At 42.2% G+C, this 21,084-nt stretch overlaps 2 protein-coding genes across 2 annotated transcripts in view; one reads left to right on the plus strand and one right to left on the minus strand.

Annotated features, from left to right (window-relative positions):
- LOC126195259 (uncharacterized) overlaps nucleotides 1-455 on the minus strand; it is a 44,002-nt gene extending 43,547 nt beyond the window's left edge. Inside the window, exon 1 of the mRNA XM_049933784.1 lies at nucleotides 217-455. The gene's annotated coding sequence lies outside the window, so the exon portion shown is untranslated. The remainder of the gene's footprint in view (nucleotides 1-216) is intronic.
- LOC126195258 (RNA-binding protein 42-like) overlaps nucleotides 1-21,084 on the plus strand; it is a 358,082-nt gene that overhangs the window by 197,359 nt on the left and 139,639 nt on the right. The window lies entirely within an intron of this gene.

Below are 21,084 nucleotides of genomic sequence, written 5' to 3' on the forward strand. Positions count from 1 at the left end.
TCCTGAGCGTTCAGCAGCACGTTGAACTTGGCACGCTCAACGTTAACGTTCGACAGCACGGTCCGTGTGCCGACGGCTTTAGGTAGAAGGGACAGGAAGGGTGGTAACGAAGCGGTTGACAACTTCCATCTGGTATTTATAGTGTGACGTGTACCTAAGTACGAGGAGTAGGAATCAAGTTTCCGTTATCACCATGGAAAAAATAAATTTACTTACTTTTTTGTTTGCAGGTACCCGTCTGCCAGTCCTGGTACATATTGAAATCGCCGACCGTAGTACCGCAGCAGCAGGAGCCAAAAGAAAATAGTGTAGCCCGTTCAGAAAGTGGACAACGACGTAGAGTTCGTTTTCAGCGGCAGCGAAAGTGTTCCAGCTGTGTCATGCCAGTATTGACATATAAAAAAGTCATCTGGACTGGCCTGACATAGCTGCAACGTTTCCACTGTTTCTGAATACGTGTTACAGCATCTCGCAACGCTTTCTCAACTGGCTGCGACAGTTCCTTTCGGTTCCTCTAGCGGGCTGCTGCGGTACTATGGCGCGGGAATTTCAGTACGTACCCGGACTAGCAGACGTGTACCTGCAAACAAACAAAAAATTAGGCAAATTTATTTTTTTCGCTGTCGTAATTGAAACTCGATGGGCCCACGTCGCAGACGTCTGTGGCGGCGTGTAACAACACAGGGCGGGTCGTATTCGTGGCGCGAACACTTACCGCGTGTGGCGCGGCGGGCCCGCGCTGCCGTGACGACTGCGCCAGCATCTTTGGCGACGCGCGGAGGCGCCACTATTTATAGCCACCTATCGGCGCCAGCGCCGCCTCTGGCGCTTTTTTCCGACGCACCTGGCTCCGCCCAACCGCGTCTGCCGCCGCCCCCATTTGCCTACCATTGGTGGCAGTCGTTGGCACGTGTGTAGCGCGTGAAGTCGAGTTGACAGTTCCACGCATTGCAGCTTCTTGACGCCCATTGGCTGCGGAATCAGCCGGCGGCATTTAGTCTTCAAGCCAGTCATGCCCGTGCCGTTTCTAGTAGCCATCTCAATCGCCTGCCTCTGCGTCGGTTACGTGCACTGCGTCGTAAATTGAGGTGTTAATGCCAGTGCCCGAGGTCGCAAGTGTTGTCATTACCGAGATCTTCCCAGTGTGATTGCTTAAAGGTATTATCCCGTGTACGCAGGCGGATTGCCAATTCCACTTTTATGCGCGGTACCTCAACGACCGGCGAAGCCGTCTTGCCTAAGATGCGGCGAGCGATCTGCACTGCTAACCTGACCGCCATGGACCCGGCGAGCGATGTAATGGCCTCGAGGCGCTTCCGTCATGATGAAGTGGCATTACTCTTTTTTTTTTTTCTTCGACTGATAAATTTTTTCCTTCCAGTTAGGCCAATAGCGACCACATGACCATTTGAGATCCTCCTCATTTGAAAATTCGTGGCAAATTAAAAAAAAGTGAGTGATAAACCAGGACTGTGTTTTACGGGCAGTGCCCTAGCGGCTGAGCTATGCACTTTAGCAAGCGCTGCCCGCGAAAAGCGAACGCTCCGCGTTCGATTCTCCATACGGCACACAGTTTTAATTTGCTACGAAGTTTCGAAGCAGCGCGCACTCCGCTGCTGCGTGAAAAATTTTTCATGCCTCCCCATTTTCTCTTTTCTTTTCCTCCAACATTCTTTTACCTTTCCGTCAAATTTCTCTTTTCCTCTCCATACCACTTCACACCAGTTCTCTTACTGCTTATGCCTTGGAATACGTCTAAATTTAACATTTTCCTTCTGAAAAATCTCGGCTTCTTCTTCTTCTTCTTCTTCTTCTTCTTCTTCTTCTTTTCGTGTTGTGTATTTCTAAATCCGCGTTATTTTCTCGGATCCATAGTGTTGTTAATTTTCTTCTTCTCAGAGACACGTGAAATTCTCCTTTGTCAGCCTATTATCATTCATCCAGTACATAAAAACGAATAATTTGTTCTCTGTCTTTTGTGCGTTCGTGTACCATTCATCTGATTACGATGAAAGTTTGGTGATTTGTTGTGCAAAATCCATCTACCTTCCACAGAGGTGGGGCTGGGGGTGAAAAAGGAAAGCTACACCAACAGATCGTTTTCGAACATTTTTACATGTAACCTCTTCTAATCCCCACACCACCCCTAGGGGTAAAAGGAGTATCTTACTCCCACAGCATTTTTATGAAAAGGGTGAGTTTTGTATATACTAAATTTGGTTGAAATTGCTCCAGACGTTCCTGGGATATCCTTTTATCCCACGAACGTATGGAGCAATTTCAACCAAATTTAGTATACAGGGTGGTCCATTGATCGTGACCGGGCCAAATATATCAAGAAATAAGCGTCAAACGACAAAACTACAAAGAACGAAACTTATCTAGCTTGAAGGGGTAAACCAGATGGCGCTGTGGTTGGCCCGCTAGATGGCGCTGCCATAGGTCAAACGGATATCAACTGCGTTTTTTTAAAATAGGAATCCCCATTTTTTATTACATATTCGTGTAGTATGTAAATAAATATGAATGTTTTAGTTTTTGCGTTTGATGCTTATTTCGTGAGATATTTGGCCCGGTCACTATCAATGGACCACCCTGTATACAAAACTCTCCCTTTTCATAAAAATGCTGTGGGAGTAAGATACTCCTTTTACCCTTAGGGGTGGTGTGGGGATGAGAAGGGGTTACATGTAACAATGTTCGAAAACAATCTGTTGGTATAGCTTTCCTATATTTAGTTGACTTGGTATACTTTAAAGTTATGAAACACGATCTGTCTCGTATTCGTGTTGTTCAGTGTTATCAACTAGGTCGCAAAAGTGAGCACTACAGTGAGCTAGTAATTGTGTCAGGGTATATATAGCCTTCCGGTGACGAAAGCTGACAACGGCCGGGAGAACGGCGTGCTGACCAATGCGCCTCCATATCCTCACCCAGTAACGCCTGTCGCCTATGGGTACACGGCGGTCGTTCGGTACCGATGGGCCCTCCGACGCCTGTTCGGACGTAGTCAGTCAGTTAATTACTTACGTATAGCTTGCGTGCGCGAGGGAAGTCGCTGGTAAAGAGCCAGTCCTCAACAGATGTCCAGATTTCTGTTATTTTTTTCCCTCTACTTTTTGGTTCGATTCATCACTGCTTAATTAGCAGCCTTTTGTGCTTCATATTGGAGCCAAAATTTTCCTCACGATCCTTCTCTCCACTGTTGCTCGTTTGTCTAATTTATAATCCAGTTTTAGACCTTCACTTGAGTAGAAGCAGTGTGTTTTCACTATTCTCTTATAATGCATTACTTTTATATTTCCTGATATCTTTTTTTATTACGTATGCTCTCCCTTTCTGGTTTATGTATCCTTTCATCTATCGGAAATTTTTCTAATCCACTACCTGTAATTGTTTCTACTAGATACTTCAACAGCCTGATCTTTTACATTTGACCAATTCTTTGTTGTTTTTTATGGTTCAAATGGTTCAAATGGCTCTGAGCACTATGGGACTCAACTGCTGTGGTCATCAGTCCCCTAGAACTTAGAACTACTTAAACCTAACTAACCTAAGGACATCACACACATCCATGCCCGAGGCAGGATTCGAACCTGCGACCGTAACAGTCGCACGGTTCCGGACTGCGCACCTAGAACCGCGAGACCACCGCGGCCGGCTTGTTTTTTATGTTAGTGATAAATTTGGTTTTCTCTGCACCCACTCTACTGACTGTCTCTTCGGAAAGATTCATTTGTATTTCTGCATATGTTAGATTTTCGGATAGCACAGTAAGACAGTCTACAAAAGCCAGATAGTTTACTCTAAAACACTCTTTTTTCCAATTTTTATTGGTGATATTTATATTAATTTTTCAATCCAAAATCTTACTATTTCTAATACACTGGTGAAGAAGACTGGAGCTAAGCCATCACCTTGTCTTTCACCTGTGTTTATTTTAATGGGCTTAGAAATTTCACCCATGAATTTCAGTTTCTGGGCTGCGACCGTAATGGTTTCACGGCTTACATTTGCCGTTTAGTTTTAACACCAAAATCTCGGATTACTTTTGTGTACCCTTCCCTATCAGCCGAGTCATATGCGTTCTTGGAAAGCAAAAATGTTACAGCTATGCCTTCAGAGTTCAGTAGTTTGTGACTGATTTCAAATTTCAAGGTGATTATTTGTTCTGAGCTGGCTCTACCATTTCTAAACTCGTCTTGATATTCGTGTAAAATGTTGATCGAGAGTTTTTCAGTTTTCCTCACTAGGGTTTTTAAAAATACTATATTAAGTCAGCATTCTTGTATTCTGGGACTTTTTATATTTTACAGTGTTATATTATTGCTTACCTGTCGGTTTTAACGGGGTTGTACTGCGAATTTCTAGGCAGGAGTACTAATAATAGTGTGCATATATTAATTTTGTTTGAAACAAATCACTGCTCCAAAATTGTACTAATTAATTTTTTCAAATCCGGTAACGAGCTGTGATGCATTTTCGGAACTAAAGGATGATTTAATATTACTTCATTTATTTATAACATTGGAGATGTACGTCACGATTTTGTGGTAACAAGTGTATTGCACTCGGGGACAATCATCAGTCACTTTGTGCGCAACCAAAACGGAACATTTCAGCTGTTTAGCTGTCCCAGAAACGTGTTGGCTTGACAAAGAGAAAAGCAATTTGGGGTTTGACATCCTGTAGACATCGTGGTCGTTTGAGACAAGGCACGTGCCAGGAATGAACAAGAATAGGGGAGAGAACTCGACAGCGTCTTTTTCAAATGAACCATCCCTCCTTATAATTTACGTGATTTGTCGACGGGAAAACCTGTACGCCTGGACTGGGATACGTGGTCGGTTCCTCCACATGATGAGTTAAGTGTCTTTAGCGACACGCCACCTCAAACTGTCTGTCGGGAAAGAAGACTCTCCTGGTGTGCCGAGGACAAGACGTGGGACCGCTCGCGCACCTGCGTGTTCTTGTAACTTAGTGGCAATAAAATGCTCGAGGATGCATGACTTTGGCGTCTTCAATCTACTTGGTGGAGTGTTTGCCATGAATTCTCCATTTGTGTGGCCATGTTGTCCGTAGTCGTTTTACAGTTATTAAATGTATTCAAAATTCACCTCCAGTTTCAAAAAATTGCGTATTGGCATTGCCGTAAGCGTTTAGTTTTATTTATGTAAAGCATTTTATTTATTTATTTAAAGTTTTACCACTTTTCCGTGATTTCCCCTTACATCTGAGACTGTCGTCTTCTTATAGGACTCGCATTCGGGAGGACGACGGTTCAATCCCGTCTCCGGCCATCCTGATTTAGGTTTTCCGTGATTTCCCTAAATCGCTTCAGGCAAATGCTGGGATGGTGCCTTTGAAAGGGCACGGCCGATTTCCTTCCCCATCCTTCCCTCACCCGAGCTTGCGCTCCGTCTCTAATGACCTCGTTGTCGACGGGACGTTAAACACTAATCTCCTCGTCTTCTTATACATTTTCCAAGCAATCCTACGCATAACGCTGATGCTTTTGGCCCAATTCCCCTTTGAATTGCAGCACTACACAGCATAAAACACGACAAAATATTGCACCAATTTGGTTTCTTTAGGTTGTTTTCTTATTGACCTCCAGTAAAACAAGGCAAATAATCCTTAGTGGTGCAATATTTTGTCGTGTTTTACGTTAAGAAAGTGTAGTGCTGCAAGCAAAAGTGAAATTAGGCCAAAACAATCAGTACGGAACGCAGGAATAACTGGGTAGCATGCAAGCGACGTCACTTTCAGAGGTAAGCCGCAGATCAGACAAAACTGTTACCAACGACTATACTTTAAGTGAATAGAAAAAAACCCTTACGGTAAGATAAATTACAGTAATTGCGAAGACGGATTTCGAATACTTGTAATAATTAGCAAAATATTATAATTAAATTTTCCTTGGTCATAGGAGTCTTCAGCTTCTAACATTATCGTAGTAAAAGATTAGTCATGTACTTGAAACAATGGTTATATAAGTTTATTTGTAAATTTAATTAGCACTTACAACTAAGTTTGCTTGACATATATTACTGACTTCCATTTTGATTAATGTGGCTCTTATATTTTGGTATGTGTATGGGTGGGAGGGGGGGGGGGGAAGAGAGAGAGGAGGGTGCTATGAAGATTATACAGGGAATGATACAGCCATTATTTGAAGTCCACTAAAAATTGTTTACCATTTATGGACTAACAAAGGACTACTTGACACTTTCAGTTCCATATTCGTTGCTCTATTTTCTTTCAGTACTCTTTTTATCTGTTGACTTTTTTCTTCAGACGAACTTTTGTTTTTAACAATCCTGCTTCAGAATCCTTCAATATTCAATATATTTTCCGTAAACACTTCTCTCTCAGTTGTTCCTTCACCTTTTACTTTATTTTTATTTCTAAATCCTTTTGAAATTCAACGTGTTAACTCTTTAATCCGCAAATATTTAAAGATCTTTTTGGTCAGTCTCCTGTCTTGTATTCGGTGTGGTTGTCCAGAAAATACCAGTGTTGTGTTTGCCATTACTTCTGAGATGTTTTCTATGTTTCGATAAACTTTATCGTTACAATACTCCATAATTTCCAACGTACCATAGCTTTCGTTGGCTCCAGTATTGGCCCTTATAATATTTCTAGTTTACCTAAATTGTAGTTTAATGCTAGACAACGCTTACATATAGATATTCTGGTTTCACTACTATATTGTAATGCCTTATTTTTGTATTTTTAGACACACAATTTTTATTGTAAACGCGTTTGGTTAAACGATATGCCCATCACATTTTATGTACCCTTTTATTAATAAAAGAAACGCATTGTAACATTAGTCCGCAATCATTGTGAACTTTTGCGAATAATACCGTTTAAATTGCTTAAACTCTTTTGCACCCATTAATTACATTATTGACGTTTTGCCTACTGCCATCGTCAGGTACAAACTTGGAATTAGTAAAACAAAGTTCAGTGAAACACGTGCACAAGTGTGGAGTCGGACGTATCTAAATTTACAAGCATATGGATTTTTTATCCTATTACATTCAAGCACTGAGCGAATGAAAAAAATAACTTTTTATATGCCTTAGAAAAGCCCTCATTTTTTCTTACTGTGTTCTCATCATTACTATGTGATATAGACGACGTTGGAACGCAGTTATTACACTGCCTATTTCGACAATGATTCATGTATTAACAGTAGTAACTATTCACTATACTGCTTAATGCTGTTTTTGCTTATGTGAACTAAATTTAATCGAGTAAATTTGCAAGAAAGCTGCTGCCTCCTCAGTTATACTATAGCTGCCGTTTTTGTATTCTGTTGGTAGTTTGGTATTTCCTTGACTGCACCAGCATTTTCCAAAGAAAATGTGTACTACCTCCTGTAAATACAGAGCCCTGTTTGCATTACATTACTATTTTCCATACAGCTTTACATTGACAACTATTGGTTGTAATTCGGTAACAGAACGTTTCAGTTATTCGATATAGATATCTAGGTTTTCGTTGTAGAAATGATGATTAAGAAATATGTTTTTAAATTTCTTTTGAACTTGTCGGTGTTCCTAGTGTCTTGGTGCGTATTAGAGGGAGGCTTGTTGAATACAAGTATCTATTCTGCTAAATAAACAATTCACTTTGTGTAGGTGCTCTACACCAGTTGATAAATTCCATAGGACAAGGAAGACAACATTCTTGTCTCTGTACCTAAGCAGTGTGTGTGTGTGTGTGTGTGTGTGTGTGTGTGTGTGTGTGTGTGAGAGAGAGAGAGAGAGAGAGAGAGAGAGAGAGATATGCTGAAGTGAAATTCTCGATTAGCTTGTGTGATCACTCTACTTTAACTCGTTAGCCAACCGGACCCCAAGCAATTTCACTGGGTGTGTTTGATTTAGTGTATGGCCATTAAGGCGTACATCTGCTGCTAACAGGCCATTTATGCGTGTTTGACATTAAGGCATAATGATTTACGAGATTAAGACTTAAAACGTTAGCTGTTAACCACCTGTAGTTCTATTCAGCTGTCATCTGTGTTGTGTCTGGTAAAACTGAGTTTGGAAATGGTTGTGTCACCAGAAAATATTACAGTTTTCGAACCGCTCTGGTAGGTAATCAGGGGTTCGTTTATGCAGATTAAGAAGAAGAGAGAATCCGGTACTGATGGGTTAATTAGGTTAAGAAAGCACTGGCTGTTGATCCTTGTTCCGCCCTGCATTTTGCTTTCTCCCATTCTGAGGGAGATGCTTGCGATACAGCCCGTCAGTGAGACATCTGCTTTCTTTGTAGTATTTATTGTGACTGGTGCCGTGGCGATGTAGCTTTCAGTTGCGCGATTTCGTGGAACTTGGCGAGGGGAAGAAGACGGTTCTTTGTTGCGTTCTTGGAACACGCTGTATTTCACTCGGAACGGTTTTGTAGCGTTGCCGACTGGATGGAAATGAAGCAGCTCCCGGCGGAGATGGGCTGGCGCCGGCCGCGCACATTCCTGCCCACAGCTGGTGCCAACAGCCGAGCGAAAACAGTCGGTTGTTAGTAAACAGTCGTCGCATTCGGTTGTAGTCTTAGGTGTTGGTCGAATTATTCGTTCACTGTTTTGAGTGGGGGCACTCTGTGAGAGCGAGCGAATGAACGTACTCGGCGCAGTCCGGCGCATTCAGTTCGGAGCGGGAATATGCGACCGTTCTGGCACTGTTAAATCATTATTGCAAACTGCACTGCGTTGTCGCCTGTTGTCACTGTTTTCTTTTTATTGAGTTACAATAAGTAGCTTTCATGTCAGTGTTTCGTCTATGGTAATGAACAGGCGTTTTCTTAATAGTCGAACTCTGTGTCTGTATCAGAACGCCAAACGCTTAGTGACGTGGGAATCGAGAAGAATGTGAGATTGTATAAAGAGCGGTCGTCACGATAAATTCACTGCAGGAATGATTCATATTACAAAACTGCATGAATTAAATAAATTCGAGAAAATTAAAGAATGGTTATAAACGTTTATCGAAAAAAAAAGGCTTCCGACAAGCGATAGTACACGCATAAAAAGCAAGTGATTGAGTCACCAAACAATTTAACCCTTAACCCGCGAGATGGGGTCTCCCGGACCCCTACGTTTAAACCGAGATTTAAGGCAAAACTCATTTGAAATTTTTAATTTATGCTTTGAACATTTATTTTTACAGTTATTTAAGTGTTGTTTAAATGCTTCTAGTTTATTTTATTGTACTATAAAAGCCTGCAGCATTTTACTATTTCACACAAAAGCACATAATTTTGTGTGGTTCTTTTAAATAGTACAGATAAATATACTGTTAGAGTACAGAAGTTTACGTTCTGAAAAATTATGCAATCTCTGTAGCAAGTACGAAAAGAAAGTCTGTCAAATTGACGTTCATTGTTGGGAACTACGTTTTTATCACCACTCAAAACACATTAGCTTTTAACAGACACTTTAAGTATTTCATTGAAGAAACAGACAGATCCCCATCACAACGCCGGCCGCGGTGGCTGAGCGGCTCTAGGCGCTTCGGTCTGGAACCGAGCGACTGCTACGGTCGCAGGTTCGAATCCTGCCTCGGGCATGGATGTGTGTGATGTCCTTAGGTTAGTTAGGTTTAAGTAGTTCTAAGGGACGGATGACCTCAGATGTTAAGTCCCATAGTGCTCAGAGCCATTTGTATCAGTGTTGAACACATCACAACTTTCCTGAAGTTCTTCCTCTGAATGATACTCTTCTACGATAGCAGAATTGTGATCATTGGCTAATGTAAAATCCTTGTCTTTTTCGTTTATTTCTTGATCTGTATCACTGATACCTTCCTCCATAGATCAACTAACAATTTCATCAAACTCCGGAAATTTAAATATGACACATTCGTGCCAACACATTTTGAGCAATGCGGTACCATACTGAAGAAAACGGGTACGTAGTTCACGACGCGCGGTCAGGGAGACTCCAACACCTATCAATAACACGTGCCTACAATAAACACAGCAGGCGATAACGCAATCGACAGCAAAACATCGTAGGCTTGGCAATTTAAGGAGGGTAGGGGGATTATAGAGGCATTCCACCACAACTGACCTTGGAGAGCGAGTTCGAAAATTTTCGCGCCGTCTGAGAGACCACACCTCGTGAGTTAAGGGTTAAAACTTGTATCTCATATCCTTTCTGTTCACGTCATATCAGTATTCAAGTCTCGGTGGCGGTTGCAAGCGAAGGGGAAGAGAGAAACAGCTTCAGTAAATTTAAATAAAAGAATAATTAAATACAGCACCAGTTATTAACCTTTTAAATCCAACCAAAGTCCATATTTAAAGCCAGAAGTACGAATAATTCCCATTTAAGTAAATAAACACATAAATAATTAAAATACTTCAGTTTTAGAAATTTTATTCACCTTGTCTTGAGATAAGATACGTTATTTGTATTAAAAAATTGGCAGGCGTAGTCATGATTAATATACAGGGTGATTTTTTTTCCTCCAGAGATTGGTTTTTCTGGGCATTGATCGATGAGAGGATATGGAAAAGCAGGATCTAATGAACTTATGTCTCGAAAGCCATGGTTTCCATACTAGGGACCATTTATTCAGTCATAATTTGTTACAGAGACTGCGGTCTAAAACGCGCTCTATCATGCAGCCGCAGTTACAGCTTGCGTGGTTTCGTCCTAGAAAGTGGTACTGTCCGTCATACGTCCTCTCCTGTCATAGTAAGTGCTAATGTTGTGTCCGCTTCACTCCTCTTGCTGACTCACCTTGCAGTGAATGTGATACAGCGTTGTATCCGTATTCGAATCGAGAGCTTGCCGACATGGTGTTTACTTGCGGAAAGGCAAATGGGCGACGGGCAGCGAGGTTGTATCAGGAGGCTTATCCGCGTCGACAACAACGACAGCTTTCAGTGCTTGCAACAGTGTTTCGCCGTTTGTCTGTGACAGTGTCGTTTCAGGCAGCAGGAAATTATGAAGGACGTACCCGAAGTGTTCGGACAACAGACTTAGAGGAAGATGTGATTAATACTGTGGAAGGCGACCGCCGTGTCAATACCAGAGAGATGGCCCGCCAGTACAGGATAAGCCAGACGACCGTGTGAAACCTTTTCCATGACAATTGTTACTACCCTTATGACCTACAGCGTGTGCAGGGCTTATTAGAGGTAGACTTTCCACATCTAGCGCAGTTTTTTCACCGGTTTCTTCACCAGGCGTCCTGTTCACAGACGAGACCATCGTTACCGGAATGGTATCCTCAACTTTCTAACAGTCATTTGCAGGATAGTAACGAGAACCCCAATGGTATTGTGAGAGCGAATCATCAACATCGCTGCAGGCGGAATGTGTGGTTCGGGATAACTGGCGACCATATTTTGGGATCAGCCTTCCTTCCAAGTCACCTAACAGGCCGGAACTATCGGCGTTTCTTGCGCGTGTCTTTGCCTCCCCTGCTGGAAGAAGAGACATTAATGACTCGATCGTTTGTGCCTGCTACATGATGGTGCTTCAGCCCACTTCGCCGTTAACGTCGGGACGCATCTCAATCGTGTCTTCCCTGGTCGATGGATGGGACGAGGGCGTGTAGTTGCATGACCTGCTCGTTCACCGGATCTCAACCTATCCGATTTCTGGTTATGCGACCATCTCAAAAGTACCGTGTATGCAGCGCCCATGTTCTTATGCAGCCTGGCCGATGTGAACGTGTGAGACAGAACATGCTACGGCGCGTACACGCATGCGCTGACGTATGGAAACCATTTTCAACACACAGTGTAACTGTAGCTGCATGGAACAGCGCATATTAGACCGCAGTGGTCTGCAACGTGGAAACCACGCTTTTCGGACATAAGTTCATTAGACCTTTTTATTCTGTATCCTATGATCGATCAATCCCTAGAGTTTGTACACGGTGGAAAAAATCACAGTGTATAACGAGAATGGCTGACAAAGTATGTAGATCAGATCACTGAAACCTGGGGAATGATTAAAAAGATTCATATAACTGTCGTAGCGCTGGGAGACTTCTCACTCGGTTGCGTCACATTAAGCGAAATCATTCGAAACAGGAGAGTGGGACGATAAACAGCTGTCGCTGGCGCAAAGACTAGTTCCATTCGGTTGTTTCATTCGACAGATCATCTCAGCGGGCGGGCGGGCGACAGCACACACACACACACACACACACACACACACACACACACACACACACACACACACACACCACACCGGTCGCCAACTCGCTGTCCAAATTGTAGACATGTTGAGCAACAGTCTTGTCGTGGGATAAAATAGGATTCTCTCTGTGTATTGTGGACATTATCGTAAATGTGTTAACATTGAGCCGGCCGCAGTGGCCGAGCGGTTCTAGGCGCTTCGGTCTGGAACTACGCGGCTGCTACCGTCGCAGGTTCGAATCCTGCCTCGGGCATGGATGTGTGTGATGTCCTTAGGTTAGTTAGGTTTAAGTAGTTCTTAGTCTAGAGGACTGATGACCTCTGATGTTAAGTCCCATAGTGCTTAGAGCCATTTGAACGACTTTTTGTTAACATTTAACCAGAGCTGCCACACATTACACAAAGTTGAAAATTTGTCCAAATATCCCTGCATATCCTTGCAGCCTTCCACCGCCGGTACGTGGGCGTACTGAAAAGTAAAGCCTCCCAATCTTTTTATGTGAAAACTCTTAAAGCTTCTTAAATAAAACAAACGTTATTAACATTTTCAATCTTATTTATGGATTCTTTTCTAATTTCTTGATAGAGCAATTCCACATTTAATGTTGAATAACAAGTATAGCCATTTTGTTCTACTGATTTTTGTTCATTTCAACTAGTTTTCGGCGTATTGCGCCATATCTTCAGGTAACAACTGACTAACGTCTGAACTTAAGGTAATCGAACATTGTAAGCAGAGATATAGTGCACTTGCATGGAATTTTGTGCATGAAATTTGTTTCTTAACGTTGAAATTAGACTTTACACGATGGAAAATGTTAAGCACAATAAATAATTAACCTTCACAATAATACATGTGAAATGGGTATAATGCCAAAATTGGTGAAGCCTTACAAATCATGAGAAACTGTTAAACTGAGCAATCTTCATTTATGTTGTGCAACAAACATATTTTTTAACATTGTAAGTTAAACTGTAGGCAATGGACAGTATACACATTAATTAAAGTACGCAAACTTACAGTGTTAGAGGTGATACAGTTAAGATGCTATAGTTCATGAGGTCGTGACATTTGTTGAAAAGTATCTGAGCACTAGTAACTCATGTTGTTCAAAAAACCTGTTTTACATTGTAAATTACATTTTATGCAGTGGGCATTATTAAACACAGTACATGGTTAAAAACACGATGTTACAGTATTATAGGTTGCACTGTTGATGTTTGTGGGGTAAGCAAGGTAAGGTATAGGAAATTCTGTTGTGCGTTAATTTTGTGTAGTATTATGCGTCATTGCGGTGGTTTGTGGGTATGTGGCTGGTCGATTCCATCATGTGAAGCTTAAAAAGTGTGCATGTGCTCACCTGTAATTGATCGTTTAGAACCAGTTGGAGATTTTCAGTGAAACGTTTTTTTCCCTTAAGTGTGCGTTGCATAAACTGTATTCTACGTGAAACAAGTTTGTTGAACAACATAAGTTCTAGTTCTCAGTTAGGCAGTTTTCAACCAGTGTCACGACCTCCCAAACTATGACATCATAATCATATAACCTATAATACTGTAAGATAGTGTATTCTAATTAATGTGTATAATACTGTTCATTGTCTAATTTTTAATTTACAGTGTTATAAAACATGTTTGTTGCACAACATAAGTGAGGAGGGCTCATTTTAACAATTTGTCATCTAATGTCAAGACCTCACAAACTTTAGCGTTATAACCATTTAAGTTGTAATATTGTGTAGTTTAATTATTTATTGTGCTTAACATTGACCATTGCGTAAAGTGTAATTTAAGCTTCAAGAAACAAGCTTGATGCACAAATCTCTATGCAAGAGGATTGTATCTTTGCCTATAAAGTTATGTTACCTTGAGAACTAGTGTCCGTTTCAGGTGCTAGTGACTTGTTTCCTGAAGACGACCCAATAAGGCGAAAATTAGTCTGAAATAAACTAAAATCAATAGGAAAAAAAAACAGTGTACTTGTTATTTAACTTTAAAAATTTACGTTTTTACTCTTCATGTCTGTATATTTACAGCCCTGTGTCACTAGAGACCTCTGAATTGTAGTGTGTAGCATGGCGGTGTGTAACGTAACTATGTCGGCGCGTGAGAAACAGCCTGCTGTAATCGAGTTTCGAATTTGAAGAGTTCGTCCACACACGGAGCACTCTGTGCTGAGGCATGGCAGAGCCAGGCCAGATAGGAGCGCTACGACATTCCGCCGCGTAGGATTCAATGTCGTCGACCATCGTTCATACAATCCCGAATTGGTCCCATCCAGAACTTAAAGAACACCTTCCAGGACTGCACTTCCATAGTGATGAAGCGTTGCAGGCCGAGGTGAGGCTGTGGCTACGTCAAAAAAGTCGAACTTTCTGTAGTGACGGTGTCAACAAACTGGTTTCTCCTTGGGAGAAACGTGTTCGTCGCCAGGGTGACAATGGTGTGAAATAAATATGTGAACGTTTAGAATAAAGATGTAGAATGTTAACAATATGTGTTTATTTAAAAAGCTTCCAGAATTTTCACCTAAAAAAATTCGACGGCATTAGATTTCAGAACGCCCTCCTACTTTCCTTTGAACAACGACATCTTCAGCGAATAATATTTTAGTGCCGCCATTCAGCCTGATTAATCACTTATATGTACTGAGAACATTAGAGATCCTCCTAAGCTTACTTATTGCACGCCCAATGTTATTTTCGTTTCTGTTGAACATTCGGTGTCTGCTACATCGGAATTGACACTTCACAACGGAAGAAGGAATGAGTCGAATTCGAAGGCCCGCCCGCACTCTGTAGTGTCCTTTTCATTCTCATCAGATTCGGACAACTGTGAAACAAAGTTGTACATGAAATGTACGAGGGTCACTCCAGAAGAAATGCACACTATTTTTTTTTAAATCCATCTTTTATTCTACATGTTTGAAAGTTTTACAGTGTGTAGATACATCCTTTAGGAACAATATTTTCATTTCTCCACATAATTTCCATCCCTCTCAACTGCCTTACGCCATCTTGGAACCAGCGCCTGTATACCCGCACGGTAAAATTCTGGACCAACCTTTTGGAGCCACTGTTTGGCTGCGTGCACAAGGGAGTCATCATCTTCAAACCTTGTTCCACGAAGAGAGTCTTTCAGTTTCCCAAAGAGATGATAGTCACATGGAGCCAGGTCGGGACTGTAAGGCGGGTGTTTCAGTGTTGTCCATCCTAGTTTTGTGATCGCTTCCATGGTTTTTTGACTGACATGTGGCCGTGCATTGTCGTGCAACAGCAAAACATCCTGCTTTTGCCGATGTGGTCGAACACGACTCAGTCGAGCTTGAAGTTTCTTCAGTGTCGTCACATATGCATCAGAATTTATCGTGGTTCCACTTGGCATGATTTCCACAAGCAAGAGTCCTTCGGAATCGAAAAACACCGTAGCCATAACTTTTCCAGCAGAAGGTGTGGTTTTGAATTTTTTTTTCCTTGGGTGAATTTGCACGATGCCACTCCATTGATTGCCTCCTCGTCTCTGGTGAAAAATTATGGAGCCATGTTTCATCACCTGTCACAGTTCTTCCAAGAAATTCATCTCCACCATTCTCGTACTGTTCCAAAAGTTCGCTGCATACCGTTTTTCTTGTTTCTTTGTGAGCCGCTGTCAACATCCTGGGAACCCACCTGCCACAAACCTTTTTTAACGCCAACACTTTCTGTATTCTACAAACACTTCCTTCCCCTATCCCAACGTAGCGTGACAATTCGTTCACTGTGATGCGTCTGTCAGCAGTCGCTAATTCGTTAACTCTCTGCGCATTGTCTGGAGTGTGTGCAGTACGAGGTCTGCCACTGCGAGGACAATCATCAGCCGCATCTCGTGGTCGTGCGGTAGCGTTCTCGCTTCCCACGCCCGGGTTCCCGGGTTCGATTCCCGGCGGGGTCAGGGATTTTCTCTGCCTCGTGATGGCTGGGTGTTGTGTGCTGTCCTTAGGTTAGTTAGGTTTAAGTAGTTCTAAGTTCTAGGGGACTTATGACCACAGCAGTTGAGTCCCATAGTGCTCAGAGCCATTTGAACCATTTTTGACAATCATCAATATTGCCGTGCTCGCTTTCATCACGTAACCTGCTTGCGCACCGACTAACTGTACTGCGATCGACAGCAGCATCTCCATACACCTTTTTCAACCTCTTGTGGATGTTTCCCACTGTCTCGTTTCCACAGCACAGGAATTCTCTATGACAGCACGTTGTTCTGACGAACGTCAAGTGTAGCAGCCATCTTGAAGACATGCTGTGACGGCGTTACTCACGGGAACAGGTTGAACTACGTTTGAAAACAAGCGGGAAATTTGTATCTACACACTGTAAAACTTTCACACATGCAGAATGAAAACTGTATTTTTACAAAAATAGTGTGCATTTCTTTTGGAGTGACCTTCGTATTTGCAGTTGCGAGTGACAACAATGAAAATTGTGTCGGACTTGGACTCGAAACCGGATTTCCCTCTTATCGCCAGCGTTCGCCTTACCATTTAGCTATCCGAGCACTACTGACGGCCACACCCAAACATCCATATATCGTCAGCCACGTGTCTACAACTTTTACAGGTACACTTCAACCAAGATTTCAAACTGTTCATGAAGTATTAGGAACATGCTTGTCAACATTCTGGATTTTTTTAAAATCTTTCCACCCAAGGGGAAAAAACTAGTCCAACCATTGATTCTGTGCAGTCTTCACTATTATGCTATGTTTCAGTAAGGCATAAACAGCGAAAAGTCCTGAAGACTTCCGTAAGGTATTTGTGTAACGTTGGTTTGATCGACCAAACTAGTCCTTCAAACAGTTTGTTTTCTCGATCGGTTTCTTAGTTGCTGGCGTTCTCAACATCTATAGAGATCTGGAGGTGACTTGCTCAGCTTTATTGGTGTCAATTGGATTACGACGGATTGTTGTACGGCTTGTTATGCTGCGGTTGCAGTAACATTTGAATTTTTCATTTTCTCCAGCAGTGAGAGGATCATATGTATTGTACGGAGAAAAGTCGCCCCTTAATCTATCTTCTTGTCCTAATTTTCGATGGACTGTTTTGGCGACATCACCATACCTTCCCAAATTTTCTGTTGGTGCCATGGTTTTACATCTAGATGTGATGTGTGAAATGTCTCCTGATTCCAACTGCTACTGCAGCTACCATGTAATTCTTCCTTCTTCAGGATAGATTTCCAGCAGTACCTCGTCGCAAAGGCCTAATCTCGAATCGCTGACAGAAATGCCACAGATTGTGCATTCAGTCCTTAGTGCAACATCCTGTTCTGTAATTGCAAATGGGCGTTTTCCTGACTGAGATTGTTCTGATGTTTCTGTTTAAATTTTTTTTCTGATCCGATCTTCTATATTACTCTCTTATTATTATTATTATTATTATTATTATTATTATTACTACTACTACTAGAAGTTACCACCGGTTACGCTCCCATAAAAGTAGTTTTTTATGATGAGTGATGGATACGTCAGCAAGCTATTGTGCCTGCAATAACATTAGCTGCTGGCACCTGTCTGTTCGGGTAAGCGTAACACGATGCGATGCATAGATGCCGCCGCCCACCGCCCCTTCCAACTGCCCCTGCACATGACGACTTGGCAGGCATAAAGCATTGCTGCCTAGCTGTGCGGGCGTAGGCAGGTGCCCTATCTTAAGTATCATGGTATTGAAGTAGCTATACATTATACAGTGTGTACATTATACAACTTTTTAACATGGTTTATGTTCACTGATTAAAAAGGTGTTCCATCCTCTGCTTCGCACTTCTAAGTGTCAAAAATATTATTTTTATTTTGTATTCTAAAGTAGTTCACGTTCTCCCTCAGGGTTGAAGCTATCTCTATACCAAATTTCATCAAACTGGTTCAGCATTTCAGTCGTGAAAACGTAAAAGGTGAAGCCATTTCCGGATTTATATAACCTTAAATTACGATATTTTTTGTGATCCACTTTTGATGAAATAAAGCATATATGTTGCCCCAAGCTATGCCAACATTATCTGTGAAAACCCCATGAAAGTTCGTCCAGTAGTTTTGGAGATTAGCGTGTTCAGACAGACAGATACGAAGGTTTTACAGTTTCATTATACCGGTAGCAAGCCCGTAGCCTCATCTTACAACCAATAAGGAAGGAGGAGCGGGAGGAGTAACACCTCGTTAAAAAGGGGGGGGGGGTCATTTGCCCCGGCTGATAGCACCCTGTAAGGGCCCCTGCCTAGGGTACAAGTGGAAACTGGTCAACGGCTTCCAAGGCGGATGAAGATGGTTGATACAATCTCAACGGCATGGAAGGCGGAAGAACCACAAGGGGAAGGTTGGTCTCCATAGCCTGGGAAGGCAACTAATCTAAGGGAGTAAACCATGAAATCAAACCTACCGGAGCTTACAACCTCGGTAGTAACATGATTAGGCCGTAACAATCGTAATCCACCCAACAACATTTTCAACGAAAGCATGGAGGACAAACTTACGGATACAATTACCGCAGGTGGTCCTCAATCCACCGTCGCCTCGGACGACGGAAGTGGGCCTTTGGATTCTGGGGAGCCCACACCAATATGCTACAAGGATGAGTCGGAGCGTCCTGAAACCTCTAGAAACAAGATACGGCATAAACAATGCAACTGCTTCGCCACGCTGAACGTTAACTCTTTGCTCAAGCTGGGCAAGTTGAAGCATCTTACACACACTGACATAACACAAGACTCATATCAAAGCGCTATAAGAGACCAGGTATACAGATGAACATGCCTTTGAATCTCAGGGTTATCGAATCTTCAAGGACAAAGTGGGACGTAGGAAGATGAAGAACGTCCGTCACATGGGAACTGGATTCATTGTCAGTAACAAAATACGCGATTCAGTTATCGACTTCTGTTCTCCTAATAGTCGAGTGACTCTATTAACATTTCGATGCTCCAATAAGATCTACACCATTGCGAATGTACATGCACCTATTAACCAGGACAACGAGAAAAACCCAGAAGGCACAGACCAATTTTGGGAAGACCTCGAGGACGCTATCGGCAAGATCCCAGAGCGGAATACAGTCATGTTATTGGGTGATTTTAACGCCCAGTTAGGGAAAGAGCGGAAGTATAAATATATAGTGGGGGAATACCTGTCTTACATGCACACTAACAGAAATGGAGAACGACTTGTGCGACTCTGTAAAGTATTTAACCTAGAAATGAAATCAACGGCATTTAAGCATCTACCAAGAAAACAGAAAACATGAACTTCACCCAATAAACTCCTAGGAGAGTTTCAAATAGATCATGTGGCCATTTCAAGGAAGTCCTGTAGAGAAGTCTAGAATGTGAGAGTGTTAAGAGGGGCAAACCTGGACTCACGCCACTACCTCTCAAAAATAAAGTTCCGAAATCTACCTAGGAATACAAGAAAGTCTCCAACTCCCAAACTTATCAAGTTTGACTCGGAAAAACTGAAAACCTACAATATGCCTACAGAGAGGATGCAAACACTAGATCATGAATGCAACTAAGCGACAAATTAGTAAAAGCCGCAACAGAAATCGCCCCACTAAAGAAACAGAAGAAACATGAGTGGTGGACAAGTACCTGCGACTAAGCGATCGCAGAGAGACAAGCAGCTTGGCTAAGATGAAGCTCACAGAAGTCCGAAACAAATTAGGAGAAGTGCATAGAACAGCGCCGGCTAACTGCCAGAATCATTAGGCAGGTTAAACTTCAGTACACTCAAGACCAATTGACTCAATTAGATGACGACTTCAAGAAGAATAACACTAGAAACTTTTACCAAACTTTCAAGTGAAACCTTAGAAGCTATGCCCCACCCAGCTTACACTTCAGAGGACCAGATGGAAACATAGTCTATAATGACAAAGATATTGGCCAAATATTTTGAGAAACTCCTCAACTGTGAGTCCCCTAAAACCTCCTTTATCTATCAAGACAGTCCCAGACAACCAAACTCTCACCCTCAAACAGAAGAAGTAGAAGTGAAAAACATCATTCAGTCCCTGAAGAATAACAAAGCACCAGGAGAAGACGCTATAGTTGCAGGGCTGTGGAAGGAGGCTGGAGACAAAGCAATCAGCAAGTTGACCGAGAAAAAATGGTTCAAATGGCTCTGAGCACTATGGGACTCAACTGCTGTGGTCATAAGTCCCCTAGAACTTGGAACTACTTAAACCTAACTAACCTAAGGACATCACAAACATCCATGCCCGAGGCAGGATTCGAACCTGCGACCGTAGCGGTCGCGCAGTTCCAGACTGAAGCGCCTAGAACCGCTCGGCCACACTGGCCGGCGAGGACTTCTCAGAAGGATACTAAAAGAAAAGATGTTTCAGGACAGATTACCCCCTAAAAAGACCGGTGCCCTTTGAACAAAGGAGAGAAAGGAGAAACATAGCCAGAGAATGTGGGATTACTGGGCAAACATCAGGTCCCTCTCCAGGCTGAAAAGTTGAATATCGTGGTCCTTAGCTGGCCCATTCGAAAGAAGAAGAATAATAATAAGAAGAAGTGTAGATTATTATTGGTGTTGTTATATGTCTGTCATATACTAGGAACGTAAAGAGAATCTCTTAGGATGCCTGGTTAAATGTAGGAGAGGGGCAACTCTTAGATTGTTTGCAGATGGTGCTGTCATTTACTGCCTTGTAAAGTCATCAGATTATCAAAAGAAATTGCAAAACGATTTGGACAAGATACGTGTATAATGCGAAAAATGGCAATTGACTGTAAGCTATGAAAAGTGTTCAGTCATCCACATAAGTGCCAAAAGGAATCCACTAAACTTCGGTTACACGATAAATCATACAAATCTAAAGGCTTTAAATTCAGCTTAATACTTAGGGTTAACAATTGGGTGTAACTTAGGTTGGTACGGTCACATAGA

The sequence above is a fragment of the Schistocerca nitens genome, chromosome 7 (assembly GCF_023898315.1).
Source record: "Schistocerca nitens isolate TAMUIC-IGC-003100 chromosome 7, iqSchNite1.1, whole genome shotgun sequence".
NCBI lineage: Eukaryota > Metazoa > Arthropoda > Insecta > Orthoptera > Acrididae > Schistocerca > Schistocerca nitens.